Here is a 9,577-nt window from a genome sequence, read left to right as displayed (position 1 = left end):
TATAAAGGATGTAAAGTCTCCATCTTTTACCATTAAAAATATTTTAAAAAATCTTATTCATATGGTATTTTTTTTTTTTTTTGAGACAGAGTCTTATTATGTCACCCTCAGTAGAGTGCTGTGGCAACACAGCTCATAGCAACCTCAAACTCTTGGGCTTAAGGGATTCTCTTGCCTCAGCCTCCCAAGTAGCTGGGATCACAGGCGCTGGGCATAATGCCTGGCTATTTTTTGTTGTGGTGGTTGTTGTTGTTCAGCAGGCCTGGGCTAGGTTCAAACCCACCAGCCCCAGTGTATGTGGCTGGCGCCCTAACCACTGAGCTACAGGCGCAGAGCCATATAAATAGTATTCTTTTGATTAAAAAATTAGCTCATGGCAGAATTTTGTTTAGGAAGAAAACATTTTTGTTTAGCAAAGCATCTAAGTAATCATCCTAAGCTGAAGAAAAGGAGGTCTGAGAAGCAAAGTAGAAAAAAAAAGGGGGAGGCTGGGAACCAACTCTCTCTCATAAAAAATCATAGTTTGGAGAGGAGTAAGGGAGCTCAGGAATGGGTAGAAAGTGGAGAGAAGCAAAGGATTTGAGGAGAGAGAAAAGAGATCCTGAAATGCTGGGTGAGGCCTGAGAAGAGAAAAGACAACAGAGATGACCCAGATGTCAGAGGACAGGCTCTCCACACCTCAGTTCTGTCTCATGCTGGCCCTTCAGAAGAACCAGGCCCATCTACCTCCCTGAGTTTATGGTATGTGGTTAGGGTGAGTGGCAGAGATTAAAGGAACTGGGGATTCTGTTTGCTGTTTGGATTGTTTTAGGAGAATTGAGAAAAGCTACAATTAAATACACACTAAAAAGAAATTGAGACAGAACCTGACTTGAGAAAGCATAAGCCCCTAGAACATCTTCAGCAATAGGAGAAATGCTGATTTTTGCCATAGTTGAGGTCAGAGATCAAACCAGTATTAAGAAAAGCATGAGCCTTAACAGCCAGAGTTGTGAGCCTGCCTGGGGAGCTGTGTGATATATATAGAATAAAAGCACTCAAGGACACGTCTGACTCAGGTACTCCTGCAGATGTCTGAGAATCCATATGGAGAAATGTGGAAAGCTCTGAGCTCAACTCCTGTGCATTGGCTCTTTGGCAAATCATCAGGGTTAAGAGATTTAAATATTACTTTGAGAGTTAATGGCTGGTGTCTCTGATTCAGACAGGGCTATCAGACATCCTCTAATCATAATAAATCATGTATCTTGGCCCAGGATTTTAATCCTTCTTCGGTATCTCTGTCTTCAACAAAATATTAACGACAGCAACAACAACAAAAAAAGCTGAGTGCAAAAAATTGGTCCAAGAACTTTTGCAATAAATACTTAGTCAAAACATAAAGTACTACTACTAGTAATAATTATACAATTATTACAGTTACTAGTCTGAAGAACATAGGGCCTTTAAGAATAATAGAACTGGCTAGGCAAAACCATTATCTTTTTATGAAATAGCATGAGAAAACTTTCTTGTATCATAAAGGTCTGCATCTATTCTTAGTACAACTTTTATCATGCTTTATTCCAAAGATATAAAATCTAATAAAACAAACAGATAGTTGGACTTGTTTTTCTAAGAATAATGAGTTGCATTTTTAAGATACAATTATATAGGGTTTTGCTCTTTCCTGACCAATAATACACAATTGTGAATTAACCACTTGGTTTAAGGATCCCAGTCTTTAATGGCCATCAAAGATTGTTTTTCCATATTAAAATTAAACAACCTGTAACAACCTCATTTGTACAATATATACGATAGCCAACATGGGTTGGTAGCCTACAGTCTTAGGAAAATGAAAAAAAAACAACCAACACAATTAATAATTAATTTACAGCTTGAAAGCTATATAGACAGAAATGTACATAGGCGTACAAGGTTAAATCCGTACTGATGGCCAGACGTGGTGGCTCACGCCTATAATCTAGCACGCTGGGAGGCCGCGGTGGGTGGATTGCTTGAACTCAGGAGTTTGAGACCAGCCTGAGCAAGCTCAAGACCCCATCTCTACTAAAAATAGAAAACTGAAGATCATTTGAGCCCAAGAGTTTGAGGTTTCTGGAAGCTATGATGATGCCATGGCACTGTATCCAGAGCAACAGTATGAGACTCTGTCTCAGAAACAAAGAAATCTGTATTGCTATCTCTCTATATTAATATTCTGCCAATCTACCAAAAGAATTTGGTATAACCTCTGATTTTAAAAAGATCACATACACAAAATCAGCCAAACAAGATAAATAAGACAAAAATCAGGTAATAAATATGAACTATATGAATATAGTTAATTTATAGATAGGAACATACAGGAGAGATTACCTACACAAACTCAGGCCTTTTTACTACCTTATAAAGTATGTGATTTAGCATATTTAAAGCTGCTTTATTTTCTTAATGCTGCTAAATTAAGGAAGATAATAAAAGTACTTAACATGACAGGGTATGTTGGCTGGGGCTGGGTTTGAGCCTGCCACCTCCAGCATATGAGGCCAGCGCCCTACCCTTTTGAGCCACAGGCACAGCCCACCATGACAGGGTATGTTAAGCAGTATTATCTAAAACTTACGGCTTGGTGTCTCTGGCTCAAGTGGCTAAGGCACCAGCCACATACACCTGAGCTGGAGGGTTCAAATCCAGCCCAGGCCTGCCAAACAACAATGACCACTGCAACCAAAAAATAGCCAGTGTTGTGGCAGGCGCCTGTAGTCCCAGCTACTTGGGAGGCGGAGGCAGGAGACTGGCTTGAGCCGAGGAGTTGGAGGTTGCTGTGAGCTGTAATGTCACAGCACTCTACCAAGGGCGACAGCTTGAGGCTCTGTCTCAAAATAAATAAATAAATAAATAAATACTTGTATCTGAGGCAAGAAGAGTATAGCCAAAGCTTCAAGTATCATACAGGGGCATTGTTTAACCAGCCCTCTCATGGATTACTCATTTATCCAGGGCAACTTCCCTTCAACTTTTATACAGCTCTTTTTGTGCGATTTGTATGCAAGTTAAGCATTTAGACCAGTGTTTTTCAACTTTTTTAATCTCACAGCATGCTTGAACCTATAGTTAACCTTCTGTGGTATATTTAAATTATGTTGATCAAAAAAAGGAGTTAAAAATGTACTGTATTTATTTATTTATTAACACAAACAAAAGGCATCAGCATGGCCAAAAAATAAAACAAAACAATTTATTATGATTTGTAATAAAAATATAACAGTTAAAATTCTTTACAAATCTTATTTATATTTGCTTTCCTGATTATTATAACTTAACATTAATGAGCTACCTGAGCTTGACTTTCTTTAGAATATCTTCTTTGCAAGGTTAAATTTTGGACAGGGATATCCTTAAATCTTCTCCCAAGTATTCTAGCCATGATTGATTGATTCTTGTTTTTAATATTATTCATTGTAGGAAAGCTCGCTTCATACAATATGATGTTGAAAACAGAGGATTTCTTCCTATTACTTTTTTTGTAATATTTGGATGAATCTGCAAGAAATGCAACTTTATTACACTAAACCTCATCTCAAAGTAAGCCGCCTAATTGAGAATGTTGCATTTTTAGAAAGGAAATTTCTTCTTTTAATTCATAAAATCTTGATAGAACTCCTCCTCAAAATAACCATCCCACTTCTGTATGCAGTAAGAGTTACATATGAGAAGCATCTTTTGAGAAACAGTTCTGTGAATAATCCTGATTGCAATGGCCTGGTTTTTATATAATTAACAATTTTAATAGTATCATGTAGAACCTTTTGTAATTCAGGCACTAATGATTTTGATGCTAGCCCTTCTCTGTATAGAATATAGAGTGTAAAAATAATTTTTGGATTCTTTTTTTTGCCCAAGTGTAATAAATCCTTTTATACCTCTGGACATAGACAGGGCTTCATCCATACAAATATTAATGCAGGAATCCCAAGATGACTTATTAGAAATAAAGTAATTATCGATTAAATCAAAAATATCTTGGCCCTTTGTTGTTGTTTGGTGTGGTCGACAAATTAAAAACTGTTATATGATTTCTTCTCTATAGGCAAATCTACTGAATGCTAGAAATTAGGGTTTACCACTGATACCAGTAGATTCATCCAACTGAACTGCAAACATGTTTATTTCTTTGACGTGAGAAATTACTTGAAATTCTGTATTTTCAAAAATCCTTAACAAACTGAGAAATTATATTATCTGAAAGAGGAATTTTTAAAATTTTCTTTTCGTATTCTTCTCAAACACTGTTTTTACAATTGCACACTGGGCCAGTAAAATAACAGATTCTACAATTGTATGAGATTTCATTTTCCTAGGTACTGATTTTCTGCAATTATGTAACTCCCTTCTTGTGCTTTGTCTGATATCATCGCATATTTCACTTGATCGGAGCCAAAGGCCGAGAAGTGATTGTCATTGCATATTTGGTCCATATTTTTGCTTGTTTTGTATTACTGAGTACCAATCATTTGAAATATTCCACCAGCTTTTGGGACAAAGGGAATGCCTGGATTGTAAATGTCTCTTTAATTTTCTAGGAACACAGCTTTATTTACTAATATTTTGCCACAAATTACGCATGTGGGATGTGGTAGATTTTTTTTTTTTTTTTGCTACATATGAAACCAAGTGATAAACAATCTTTGTTGTATTGATGACTGTTTGTTTTTAATTTAGTTTCCAATGTACTGGATGAAGCAGTATGGGATGTACTAGTGTCACCTTCTGATTTCTGTTTCTTATTAAAAACCTGTCCATTTAATTGAATGCTATATAATAAAAATTAAACATGCCAAATCAAAAATAATAAAAAATAAGTAGATAAACAACTCATGCTTTTAAAGAAGAAATACAGGTGTTAATTAAACACACTTGGAAAAATTTCAACAGTAGGATTTGCAAGGTAATTGTGTCCAACAACTTCACTGTTTCAAATCTAAACAGAACTGTACACAGGTTCAGTACCCGCTACCCCTGCTTATTACTTCAGGCACAGCGAGGGACTGCTGAGTCATGTGGCTTTGTTCACTTTGGGTGATTTGGGGGTTTTTTTGAGACAGAGTCTCACTATGTTGCCCTCGGTAGAGTGCTGTGGCGTCACAGCTCACAGCAACCTCCAACTCCTGGGCTTAAGCCATTCTCTTGCCTCAGCCTCCCAAGTAGCTGGGACTACAGGTGCCCACCACAACGCTGTGCTATTTTTTTTGTTGCAGTTGTCATCGTTGCTTTAGCTGGTGGGGCTGGGTTTGAACCTGCCAGCCTCAGTGTATATGGCTGGCACCCTACAAGTTACGTATTTTTTTATTGTCCTCTTATTCTAATATTCCTCTTAGATGCCTATAAACATCCAGTTCCTCAAAATACTCTTTGGACCACTGTACCATGCTTCCCTCATTAATGAGTTAATAAATATTTAACATAGGTTCTTTCTACATTAGAGTGAGAATCATATTTTCATCTTTTTGAGAATTATATTTAAACAGTTATGATGGTTAAATTAGAGAACATATTTAGAACATATCAAACACTCAATAAATATTAGTATGTATTATATTGCATGCCCCAATTCCTGCAACATTATAAGAAAAAAAGTGGGGCGGCGCCTGTGGCTCAGTGGGTAGAGTGCCAGCCCCATATACAGAGGGTGCCAGATTTGAATCCAAGCCCCGCCAAACTGCAACGACAACAAAAAAAATAGCTGGGCATTGTGGCGGGGGCCTGTAGTCCCAGCCACTCAGGAGGCTGAGGCAAGAGAATTGCCTCAGCCCAGGAGTTGGAGGTTGCTGTGAGCTTTGACGCCACAGCATTCTATGATAAGGGTGATAAAGTGTGATTCTGTCTTTAAAAAAAGAAAAGAAAAGAAAAGAAATGTAGCATTATTCACAGAGGGAGTAAATACACGTGTGTGTATAAATGTGTTTGATGCATTATATACACCAAGATTTATTTAAATATATTATGTATGTTACAGACAAAAAAGAGTATAGCTATATATACATTATATATCATATTCATCGATCATTTACTATCAAGAATGTCATGTAATTTCTAAAGAATCTCTTTCAGGGTGGCGCCTGTGGCTCAAAGGAGTAGGGTGCTGGCCCCATATATGGGAGGTGGTGGGTTCAAACCCAGCTTCAGCCAAAAACTGAAAAAAAAAAAAAAAAAGAATCTCTTTCATATTCCTATGATTCGTTTTAATGTTTTCTAGAAGACTATAACATTGATAACCAGTAATAATATATTCAAAATTGATTTTGCCATAGGTTCTCTAACTAAAAGAGCTTAAGCAGACCAAATCAGAACCAGTGTCATAAAGATACTTTCCTTGTAAAGATACTTACCTACCACCAGTTAATTGTACTGGTGGCGTAAGAGGAGCTTACCCAGTGCTGAGAACTCTAAGACGTTTTAATCATGTCAGCATACCTATCTGCATTCAATTCCATGAAAGAGCATTTTGTTTCATTTTGTAACTAACCCCATTTCATCAAAAGAACCTTTTTAAAATTATAATTTAAAAAGCCCTGAGCACTTGGGTATGTGACAGTGAATATTCTGCAGCCCTTAAATATATAGCCCTGGGCATATCCCATGTTCAGGCCGGTGGCATGTGCCTATAATTCCAGCTACTTGGGAGGCTAAGGTGGGAGGATAGCTTGAACCCAGAAGTTCAAGACCAGGCTGGACAACCTAGTAAAACCCTGTCTCTTGAAAAACAAATAAAAAATTAAAAATATAAATATAGCCTACTGTAACATTTTTCATACATCATGCATTAGATACCATATGTTATTCTGAAACACAGAGTGCCAAGAGAATTTGTCAATTATGTGAAGGTTTTAATATTTCAATGTTAATCAATCTACAAAGACTGATAAATTGGGAAATGATGTCTCTAGGATATCTTGAAAACAAGTAGCACACAAACAAAATTTAGGCTTAAACTCAAAGATTACCCAACCATAGTTCAAAGACTTTTCATCTTTCAGAAATAAGAAATATGGGCGGCCAGGCACAGTAGCTAATCCTAGCACTCTGGTAGGCTGAGGCGGGTGGATTGCTTGAGTTCACAAGTTCCAGACCAGCCTGAGCCAGAGCGCGACCCAGTCTCTAAAAATAGCGGAGCATTATGGTGGGCGCCTGTAGTCCCAGCTACTTGGGAGGCTGAGGTAAGAGGATCCCTTGAGCCCAAGAGTTTAAAGTTGCTGTGAGCTGCAACACCCGGCACTCTACCAAAGGGGACAAAGTGAGACTCTGTCTCAAAAAAAAGAAAAAAATAGAAATATGTAGAGTGAGAGCTTGAGGTTCTGGTCATGGCTTCTCTGCTTCATTGCTGTAGGTCAGGGAGGACCACGTGGCTCTGACACAGCTTCTGTCACCCTGGGACCTGCAAGCACTGGGGTATCCCTGACTGACTCACCAGAATACCTCAGAAGCTGGGAAATGAGTTCTGTGAGTAGTTCCAGCAAATTATTCATCCTGAGGAAGAAGTCATGGAAGCTCCATGACCATCTTTACCTAACCCTTATGACGGCTTCTCTTACCCTTTGGCAACTGCCATTTCTCAATAAATTCTAACCTGACCTTCCTCCACCCAAGATACTGCCAAAACATTGGAAGGTGGCTGGTCCTCTTTCCAAAGCTTTGTAAACAAAACAAACTCATCTTTGTCTTATCAGCAGAATACCTTGGTTATAGTTGAAGAATCAGTTTTGAACAAGAAGTTATGTAAGTAAGATCTGCATGAATAAATGATGACCTCCTACCATGGTAGCTGTGGGGCATTGAAGTGCCTTGAAGACTTGTGAATGTGCCATATTATATGGCTAATGATTACATGTCCCAACCACTACTACAACTATTCTGATATTCACAACATTTAGACTGATATGTGAGCACGTGTTTTCTGCTTCTGTCTGTAAATTTTGTGAGTGTTTTCATGCATGTGACTTTAAGCAGAAGCATACTGCTCCATCACTACTCTATACCATTCTCTTAAATTACTTGGTCAGTCTCTGGATTTGTCCATTAGTTGATTTCAATTTGCTTATCAGCGAATTATTTTCTTTTCTTTTTTTAATTTTTTCCTTTCTCACTATTATATCTAATACAGAAGAAGTCTATGATTGTTGTTATTATAATCATATAATTTTGATTATTTGGTATTTAGTATTTGCTACTGTTTTTCTAAATAATGGGTAGAAAGTTTCTTCATTTCCTTCCCTCTCCTTTGCTCTCTTTCTCTTTTTTTTTTTTTTTTTTTGAGACAGAGTCTCATTATATTGCCCTAGGTAGAGTGCCTTGGCGTTACTGCTCATGACAACTTCAAACTCTTTATCTCTTTTATTCTTTATGATAAAAGTTGATGGCAGTGATGGGTGGCGCCTGTGGCTCAGTGGGTAGGGTGCTGCCCCCATATACTGAGGGTGGTGGGTTTGAACCCATCCCGACCAAACTGCAACAAAAAATAGCCAGGCATTGTGGCAGACGCCTGTAGTCCCAGCTACTCAGGAGGCTGAGGCAAGAGAATCCCCTAACCCTAGGAGTTGGAGATTGCTGTGAGCTGTGGCATCACACACTCTACTGAGGGCAACAAAGGGAAACTCTGTCTCAAAAAAAAAAAAAAAAAGTTGATGACAGTGCTTATCCAATCTCTTCCTTTGGAAAATGTCATAATTCAATTTTATTGATAAGTTAAAATAGTAATAAGTGGGCGGCACCTGTGGCTCAGTAGGTAGGGCGCCGGCCCCATGTTCCGAGGGTAGTGGGTTCAAACCCAGCCTTGACAAAACTGCAACAAAAAAATAGCTGGTGTTGTGGGGGGCTCCTGTATTCCCAGCTACACAGGAGGCTGAGGCAAGAGAGTCACCTAACCCATGAGCTGGAGGTTGCTGTGAGCTGTGATGCCACAGCACTCTGCCGAGGGTGATAAAATAAGACTCTATCTCTTAAAAAAAACTTAGTAATAAGAAATAAAATATAGCATCATATCTACTTTAATTAAAAGGAACTATAAATATTAATGATGTCAAAAAATAATTTGAACAGTGATTTAGATAAAGCTAAATAAATACTTAAATCTAACAAAATTATAGCTTATTTATGTAATTAAGTTAGAAATATAGTACTTTATGATATTAATGTATCAACGTCATTGTTTTTGTTGATAAACTTTTTTTTTTTTTTGGCCAGGGTTGGGTTTGAACCCTCCACCTTCGGCATATGGGGCCGGTGCCCTACCCTTTTGAGCCACAGGCGCTGCCTGATAAACATTTTTAATTTAATGACTTACTCAAAGTTTATTGGCTAACATTGGGAATATTTTTGTGAAATATCAAAAAAATGACAAAAACAGAAATTGCTTAGAACGTTTACATTTAAATTTATTTTTGACAGGGATTAATTTTTAGCCCATATTAGATATGTTTTATCAAATAAGTCAGAAAAATTATTAATTTTTTTTTTTTGAGACAGAGCCTCAAGCTGTCCCCCTGGGTACCATGGCATCACAGCTCACAACAACCTCTAACTCCTGGGCTCAAGC

General features: G+C 37.7%; 1 pseudogene; it reads left to right on the top strand.

Moving 5' to 3' along the window:
- The first annotated feature begins 1,808 nt into the window (after positions 1–1,808).
- LOC100955414 overlaps positions 1,809–9,577 on the top strand; it is a 9,966-nt pseudogene continuing 2,197 nt past the window's right edge.

This window comes from Otolemur garnettii, unplaced genomic scaffold (genome assembly GCF_000181295.1).
Source record: "Otolemur garnettii isolate 467f Iridium unplaced genomic scaffold, OtoGar3 scaffold00012, whole genome shotgun sequence".
Classification (NCBI taxonomy): Eukaryota; Metazoa; Chordata; class Mammalia; order Primates; family Galagidae; genus Otolemur; species Otolemur garnettii.
The sequence above is the reverse complement of the archived record's forward strand: the minus strand, read 5'-3'. Positions and strand labels throughout refer to the sequence as shown.